Genomic DNA, 8509 nt, shown 5'->3' with positions numbered 1-8509 from the left:
CATGCTAAGCTCAAGAGAAACTATAAAGATGAAGAGGAATGATAAAGAGTATGAAATGCAACCTATGAATGTAACTACATGCTAAGATGTTTCTACTTACTTGGTTAAAAATAAACAAATCTTTCAAGAACAAATATGAACTGGATTTCACTAATTCAAATCATAAAAATGAAGCACAAATAGACTTGCAAGAAGAAAATAGCTTATGAAAGCAGGGAACAAGGAATTGAGCATCGAACCTTTACTGGTAGTGTATACACTCTAATCACTCAGGTGTTTAAGGTTCGATCTCTCAATTCTCTACTAACCTTGCTTTCTAAGGCTTGCTCTTTATCTAACAATCAACATAAATTTAATGCACAGATACACATATCAAGAGGTCTTTTAAGGGTTGTAATGGGATTATGGTCAAGGTAGGATTGTATTTGGCCAAGTGGACTAAAATCTGAATCCTTAATTAACTTAAACTTTCCACCTAACTTAAACAGTCCATGTAATCATAATACAACATCCAACTATCCATCAACCATGTTTTTCACATATTCATGCATTCTAATTTCAAGTACAACTCATATGCATTGCTTTCACCACATATTTTGGGACATTTTTGTCTCCTTTTACTTATTTGCTCTTTTTCTTTTCTTTTTCTCTCTCTTTTATATATATATATATATATATATATATTTTTTTTTCAATGCATATGATTAATTTATTGAATGCATGAACCATGTTCTAAACATTTGTTTTCAAAAGATATATAATACCCAATTCTTAAACCAATTGTTTCCAAACCCACTTTTTCCCACACTTAATTCATGAGCACTCTCACTAGTCTAAGCTAACCAAGGATTCAAATTAAGGACATTATTATTTTCCGCTTAGAGTTAATGATGTGCTAAAGTAAAGAACAAAGGGGTATAATAGGCTCAAATTGGTTTGCAAGGGATAATGAAGGGTAAAGGCCATATGGGTATGTAAGCTCAGTGAAACAAAGGCCTCAATCATATAAGTGCATGCATACATCAAACCATGAAAATATAGAATTAAACAAGACAAAGATCACAATTTTAGAGAGAAAAATACACTAAAAATAAAATATTGGTTGAAAAATGCAACCAATTTAAATAGGCTCAAAATCTCACAAGTTTTCTGTGTGCAAGCTCTAAACCATGTTCCAGTATAATATTTCTTCAAACAAGTGTAATATTAAATTTTATTCAAATTAGTGAAATGCTCTAAAAGGTTTCTTGAAAAAGAAAATATTACTTCAACCAAGTGGTAAAATGTGCACAAAATTAAACAAATATGCAATCAAACATGCAAATGCAACAATGAACAAACAAATAAAATAAAAATTTGGTGTTGAGTCAAGAAATAACTAACCCATGGAGATCGGTATCGACCTCCCCACACTTAAAGATTGCACCGTCCTCGGTGCATGCTAAGATGTGCAAGTGGATGGGGGTTGTGGTTTCTTAGCTGGGCTCTTTTTGTTCCTTTCCTTGCCGGCGGTTTGGGAGTAGCTTTCTCCTTTCCTTCCTTGGCGGCCATCCTAAAGAAGGGAAGAGAAAGTAAATTAAATTCAAATAGATATATAGCAAGGAAGAGAATGGAAGAGTGGTGATGGATGCACATTAGGATGTAATTGACATTAACACATGCTCTCGAGTACATGTGAAAAGCCAACAATGAAAAATAGCCAGTGCATCGAAAGATAAGTGGATGTAGGGTGTTTATTGGCATGCCGGAAAAGGGCATGAGTAGCATAGACCAAGCATTACTTGTAATAAATTACCATGTTTGTATTGACAATTATATTCAATTAAAATAGTAAAGGGAGTTTATGAAAAGCAAGCATTGAATAGTAGAATAACATAGAGAAGTGCATAATGCCATATGAGCTTTTTCACAAACACATAGCATGCATGGTGAAGAAGGTATAGAAAGTATTACAGTGAATATGCAAGCAATCCTTTAAAGAAGATAATAATAATTGTCAAACATATAATGAGAAATAATGACTCAAATAAAATTCTAACACCAATAAAAATAATGCAATGAATGAAAGTATGCAAATAAATGAAATAAAATATAATGGAAGTGAAAGAAAATAAGAAAGGAAGAAGAAAGAAATAAGAAAAGAGAAGAAAAATAAGGATTAGGGAAGAAAAGATAAGAAAATTGGCTGATCTGGATATTCTGTGCGCTGCCTGTGACGCGATCGCGTGAGTGACGCGGTCGTGTGGTGTGTGATAAGGTCAGGTGACGCGGACGCGTGGGTCACGCGATCGCGTGGCCAATTTTGTGCGATTGGCACGAGTGTAGCCTCGTGGTCGCGCAACTCTCTGTTCGAAACTCTTTTTGCCAAAATTCTGGGTGACGCGATCGCGTGGGGCATGCGATCGCGTGAGTGACCATCATGGGATATGACGCGGACGCGTGAGGCACGCGTTCGCGTGGTGAGGCTTGGGCTACCAGCACGAGTCCAGCCCAACTCCTGCTCAACTTTCGGCCATGCACCTGGTTGACGTCGATTTTCAGGTCACGCGGACGCGTGGGGCACGCGATCGCGTGGGAGGCCAGTATTCCCCTGCGACGCGGACGCGTCAACAACGCGGTCGCGTGGGACGAATTGTGCCACTGGCATGCCTCCAGCCTCGCTCCAGCGTGACTCTCTGTTCGTTTTATTTTCTCTTCTCTCCTTGCGACGCGGACGCGTTGCTGATGCGGTCGCGTCGCGTGGCACTTTTTTTTTTTTTTTTTTGTAATCTGAAAAATACAGAATGTAGTGTTAATATGAATGTGATGCAAAACTCCAGGTTCAATATAACAAAATAAAATAAAATTCAAAAACAAATAAAACTAAATAAAAATTAAAAAGAACGATCATACCATGATGGGTTGTCTCCCACCTAGCACTTTTAGTTAAAGTCCTTAAGTTGGACATTTGGGGAGTCCTTTGTTATGGTGGCTTGTGCTTGTACTGATCCAGGAATCTCCACCAATGTTTGTAATTCCAATGGCCTCCGGGATCCCAAACTTTGCTTTTACACCCGTCTTTGTGTTGATCCTTATGATTCCATCCGGGTAGCAAGCAATCTGAATTCTCACTAAAGCGGCCAAACAACTTCCTAGACCCATTCAGTTGAGCTTTACACCAACCTTTGCGTTTAAACTTAAAGCTTCCAACCATAATGAACCTTGCAGGACAATTCTTACAAATGGCCATCTTCCTCTTACTCTTAATGCCACAAAGAGCTCTAAGTTGACCATCCGTCTCCAGTAGCCCATATTCAAGTGGGATTAGAAAGCTATGGGATATGAATTTTACCCACTTGAATGTTGTGAAGGATGATGGCAACTTAGGGGGAGGTGTTTTTAATGAAATTGCAAGCTCCACTCTCTTATGCTCTTCTCTGATAATTACCACCTCTTTGCAAGCTTCTTCAATTTCAACCTCTTCCTCTTGGCAGCTGATGAGCGGATAATTTATACGCTTTTTGACATTGTTTTTAGTATGTTTTTAGTAGGATCTAGTTACTTTTAGGGATGTTTTCACTAGTTTTTATGTTAAATTCACATTTCTGGACTTTACTATGAGTTTGTATGTTTTTCTGTGATTTCAGGTATTTTCTGACTGAAATTGAGGGACTTGAGCAAAAATCAGATTCAGAGGTTGAAGAAGGACTGCTGATGCTGTTGGATTCTAAACTCCCTGCACTCAAAGTAGATTTTCTGGAGCTACAGAACTCGAAATGGCGCGCTTCTAATTGCGTTGGAAATTAGACATCCAGGGCTTTCCAGAAATGTATAATAGTCCATACTTTGGCCAAGTTTAGAGGACGCAAACTGGCGTTCAACGCCAGCTCTCTGCCCAAATCTGGTGTCCAGCGCCAGAAAAGGATCCAAAACCAGAGTTGAACGCCCAAACTGGCACAAAAACTGGCGTTCAACTCCAAGAAGGATCCAAGCACACACCAAGTGGGCCCCAGAAGTGGATTTATGCATCAATTACTTACTTCTGTAAACCCTAGTAGCTAGTTTATTATAAATAGGACCTTTTACTATTGTATTAGGTATCTTTGATCAGTTGTATGCTATCTTAGATCACGTTTGAGGGCTGGCCTCTCGGCCATGCCTGGACTTTCACTTATGTATTTTTAACGGTAGAATTTCTACACTCCATAGATTAAGGTGTGGAGCTCTGCTGTTCCTCAAAGATTAATGCAAAGTACTACTGTTTTCTATTCAATTCATCTTGTTTCGCTTCTAAGATATTCATTCGTACTTCACTCTGAATGTGATGAACGTGACAATCATCATCATTCCCTATGAACGAGTGCCTGACAACCACTTCCGTTCTACCTTTGACTGAATGAGTATCTCTTAGATCTCTTAATCAGAATCTTCGTGGTGTAAGCTAGAATGATGGCGGCATTCAAGAGAATCCGGAAAGTCTAAATCTTGTTTGTGGTATTCCGAGTAGGATTCAATGAATGAATGACTGTGACGAGCTCCGAACTCGCGATTGCGGAGTGTTAGTGACAAACGCAAAAGGATAGTAAATCCTATTCCAGCATGATCGAGAACCGACAGATGAATAGCCGTGCCGTGACAGGGTGCGTTGACCATTTTCACTGAGAGGATAAGATGAAGCCATTGACAAGGGTGATGCCTTCAGACGATTAGCCGTGCCGTGACAGGGCATTTGGATCATTTTCTCGAGAGAAGACCGAAAGTAGCCATTGACAATGGTGATGTATCACATAAAGCCAGCCATGGAAAGGAGTAAGACTGATTGGATGAAGATAGCAGAGGTTCAGAGGAACGAAAGCATCTCCATTCGCTTATCTGAAATTCTCACCGATGAATTACATAAGTATTTCTATCCCTATTTTATTATATTATTTTCGAAAACTCCATAACCATTTGATATCTGCCTGACTGAGATTTACAAGGTGACCATAGCTTGCTTCATACCGACAATCTCCGTGGGATTCGACCCTTACTCATGTAAGGTATTACTTGCATGACCCAGTGCACTTGCTGGTTTGTTATGCGAAGTTGTGAAGATATGTTTAGACCATGGTCCTGTGCATCCGTTTCTGGTGCCATTTCCAGGGAATCAATTTCGAACAACAATTCACAACCTGAGTAGCAATTTTGCATACCAAGTTTTTGGCGCCGTTGCCGGGGATTGTTCGAGTTTGGACAACTGACGGTTCATCCTGTTGCTCAGATTAGGTAATTTTCATTTTGTTTTCTTTTCAAAAAGTTTTCAAAAATTTTTCAAAAATCTTTCAAAAATTTTCTCCTGTGTTTTCGAAAAAATTTTTTTTTTTTAAAATAAAAATGTTTTCAAAAATTTTATAATTTTATTCAAAATTTTTAAAGAATGAATTCTAGTGTTTCATGAAGCATATGAAGCCTGGCTGGCTGTAAAGCCATGTCTAAATTCTTTTGGACTGAAGCTTCCACTCATAAGTATATGAAGTTGGATGAAATATCAGCTGTTGTATACATGAGAGGTATCTATGTTTGCTGAAGCTTGGCTGGCCATTGAGCCATGTCTAGTGTTTTGGACCGGAGCTTTCATTGAAAGCTTGGCTGGCTAGTGAGCCATGTCTAATTCCTGGACTGAAGCTTTAGACTAAGAATGCAAGATTCCTAGAATTCATATTAAAAATTTTGGAATCCTTATTTTTTTTACAAATAATTTTCGAAAAAAAATTTTGAAAATCATAAAAATCAAAAATATTTTTTGTGTTTCTTGTTTGAGTCATGAGTCATGTTATAAGTTTGGTGTCATTTGCATGTGCATCTTGCATTTTTCGAAAATTTCATGCATTCATGGTGTTCTTCATGATCTTCAAGTTGTTCTTGGTAAGTCTTCTTGATTGATCTTTGCATTTGCATGTTATGTGTCTTTTCTTGTTTTTCATATGCATTCTTGAATTCTTAGTGCCTAAGCATTAAAGAATTCTAAGTTTGGTGTCTTGCATGTTTTCTTTGCATTAAAAATTTTTCAAAAATATGTTCTTGGTGTTCATCATGATCTTCAAAGTGTTCTTGGTGTTCATCTTGACATTCATAGCATTCTTGCATGCATTCATTGTTTTGATCTAAAAATCTCATGCATTGCATCATTTGCATTGTTTTTCTCTCTCATCATAGAAATTTCAAAAATAAAAAAAAATATTTTTCCCTTTTTCTCCTCATCAAATTCGAAAATTTGAATTGACTTTTTCAAAATTTTTAAAATTTAGTTGTTTCTTATGAGTCAAACCAAATTTTCAATTTGAAAATCTTATCTTTTTCAAAACCTTTTTCAAAAATCATACCTTTTTCATTATTTTCGAAAAATTCAAAAATCTTTTTCAAAATATTTTTCAAAAATCTTTTTCTTATCTTTATCAAAATTTTCGAAAATAATATTAACAATTAATGTTTTGATTCAAAAATTTCAAGTTTCTTACTTGCTTGTTAAGAAAGATTCAAACTTTAAGTTCTAGAATCATATCTTGTGATTTCTTGTGAATCAACTCATTAATTGTGATTTTAAAAATCAAATCTTTTTCAAAACTAATTCCTATCATATCTTTTCAAAAATATCTTCTCATCATACCTTTTTCAAAAAAATTTTCAAAATATCTTTTCTAACTTCCTAACTTTTTATCTTTTCAAATTTGTTTCAACTAACTAACTAACTTTTTGTTTGTTTCTTAACTTTTTCAAAACTACCTAACTAACTCTCTCTCTCTAATTTTCGAAAATATCTTCCCTCTTTTTCAAAAATTTCTTTTTAATTAACTAATTATTTTTATTTTTGATTTCAAAATTTTTCGAAAATTACTAACCTTTTTCAAAAACTATTTTCGAAAATCACTAACCATTTTTTCAAAAATTATTTTCGAAAATTCTCCCTCTCCCATCTTATTCTATTTATTTATTCATCTACTAACATCTCATCTCACATCTCTACCCTCCTCACAGTTGTGTTTCTTCCATTACATTACATTCTTTGTCTCCCTCTTTTCTCCCACTCACAAAGGGATCCCTATACTGTGGTATAAAGGATCTCTATTATTATTATTTTTATGTACCCTCTTCTTTGTCATATGAGTAGGAGCAAGGACAAGAACATTCTTGTTGAAGCAGATCCAGAACCTGAAAGGACTCTGAAGAGAAAATTAAGAAAAGCTAAATTACAATAATCCAGAGATAACCTTTCAGAAATTTTCGAACAGGAAGAGTAGATGGCAGCCGAAAATAATAATAATGCAAGGAGGATGCTTGGTGACTTTACTGCACCTAATTCCAATTTACATGGAAGAAGCATCTCCATTCCTGCCATTGGAGCAAACAACTTTGAGCTGAAACCTCAATTAGTTTCTCTGATGCAGCAGAACTGCAAGTTTTATGGACTTCCATCTGAAGATCCTTTTCAGTTCTTAACTGAATTCTTGCAGATATGTGATACTGTTAAGACTAATAGAGTAGATCCTGAAGTCTACAGGCTCATGCTTTTCCCTTTTGCTGTAAGAGACAGAGCTAGAATATGGTTGGACTCTCAACCTAAAGATAGCCTGAACTCTTGGGATAAGCTGGTCATGGCTTTCTTAGCCAAGTTCTTTCCTCCTCAAAAGCTGAGCAAGCTTAGAGTGGATGTTTAAACTTTCAAACAGAAAGAAGGTGAATCCCTCTATGAAGCTTGGGAAAGATACAAACAGTTGACCAAAAAGTGTCCTTCTGACATGCTTTCATAATGGACCATCCTGGATATATTCTATGATGGTTTTATCTGAGCTATCAAAGATGTCACTGGACACTTCTGCAGATGGATCCATTCACCTAAACAAAACGCCTGCAGAAGCTCAAGAACTCATTGACATGGTTGCCAATAACCAGTTCATGTACACTTCTGAAAGGAATCCTGTGAGTAATGGGACGCCTATGAAGAAGGGAGTTCTTGAAGTTGATACTCTGAATGCCATATTGGCTCAGAATAAAATATTGACTCAGCAAGTCAATATGATTTCTCAGAGTCTGAATGGAATGCAAGCTGCATCCAACAGTACTCAAGAGGCTTCTTATGAAGAAGAAGCTTATGATCCTGAGAACCCTGCAATAGCAGAGGTGAATTACTTAGGTGAACCTTATGGAAACACCTATAACTCATCATGGAGAAATCATCCAAATTTCTCATGGAAGGATCAAAAGCCTCAACAAGGCTTTAATAATGGTGGAAGAAACAGGTTTAACAATAATAAACCTTTTCCATCATCCACTCAGCAACAGACAGAGAACTCTGAACAAAATACTTCTAATTTAACAAACTTAGTCTCTGATCTATCTAAGGCCACTGTAAGTTTCATGAATGAAACAAGATCTTCCATTAGAAATCTGGAAGCACAAGTGGGCCAGCTGAGTAAAAGGATCACTGAAATCCCTCCTAGTACTCTCCCAAGCAATACAGAAGAGAATCCAAAAGGAGAGTGCAAGGCCATTG

The 8509-nt window shown here is 36.5% G+C and overlaps 1 non-coding gene across 1 annotated transcript; it reads right to left on the bottom strand.

Moving 5' to 3' along the window:
* Positions 1–7652: 7652 nt before the first annotated feature.
* On the bottom strand, positions 7653–7760 carry LOC112768511 (small nucleolar RNA R71). The gene has a single exon (XR_003185929.1). It is a non-coding gene; the product is annotated as a small nucleolar RNA R71 (small nucleolar RNA).
* Positions 7761–8509: the final 749 nt, after the last annotated feature.

The sequence above is a fragment of the Arachis hypogaea genome, chromosome 17 (genome assembly GCF_003086295.3).
Source record: "Arachis hypogaea cultivar Tifrunner chromosome 17, arahy.Tifrunner.gnm2.J5K5, whole genome shotgun sequence".
NCBI classification, from domain to species: domain Eukaryota; kingdom Viridiplantae; phylum Streptophyta; class Magnoliopsida; order Fabales; family Fabaceae; genus Arachis; species Arachis hypogaea.
Note: the sequence above shows the minus strand (reverse complement) of the source record. Positions and strands in the feature narration are given on the sequence as shown.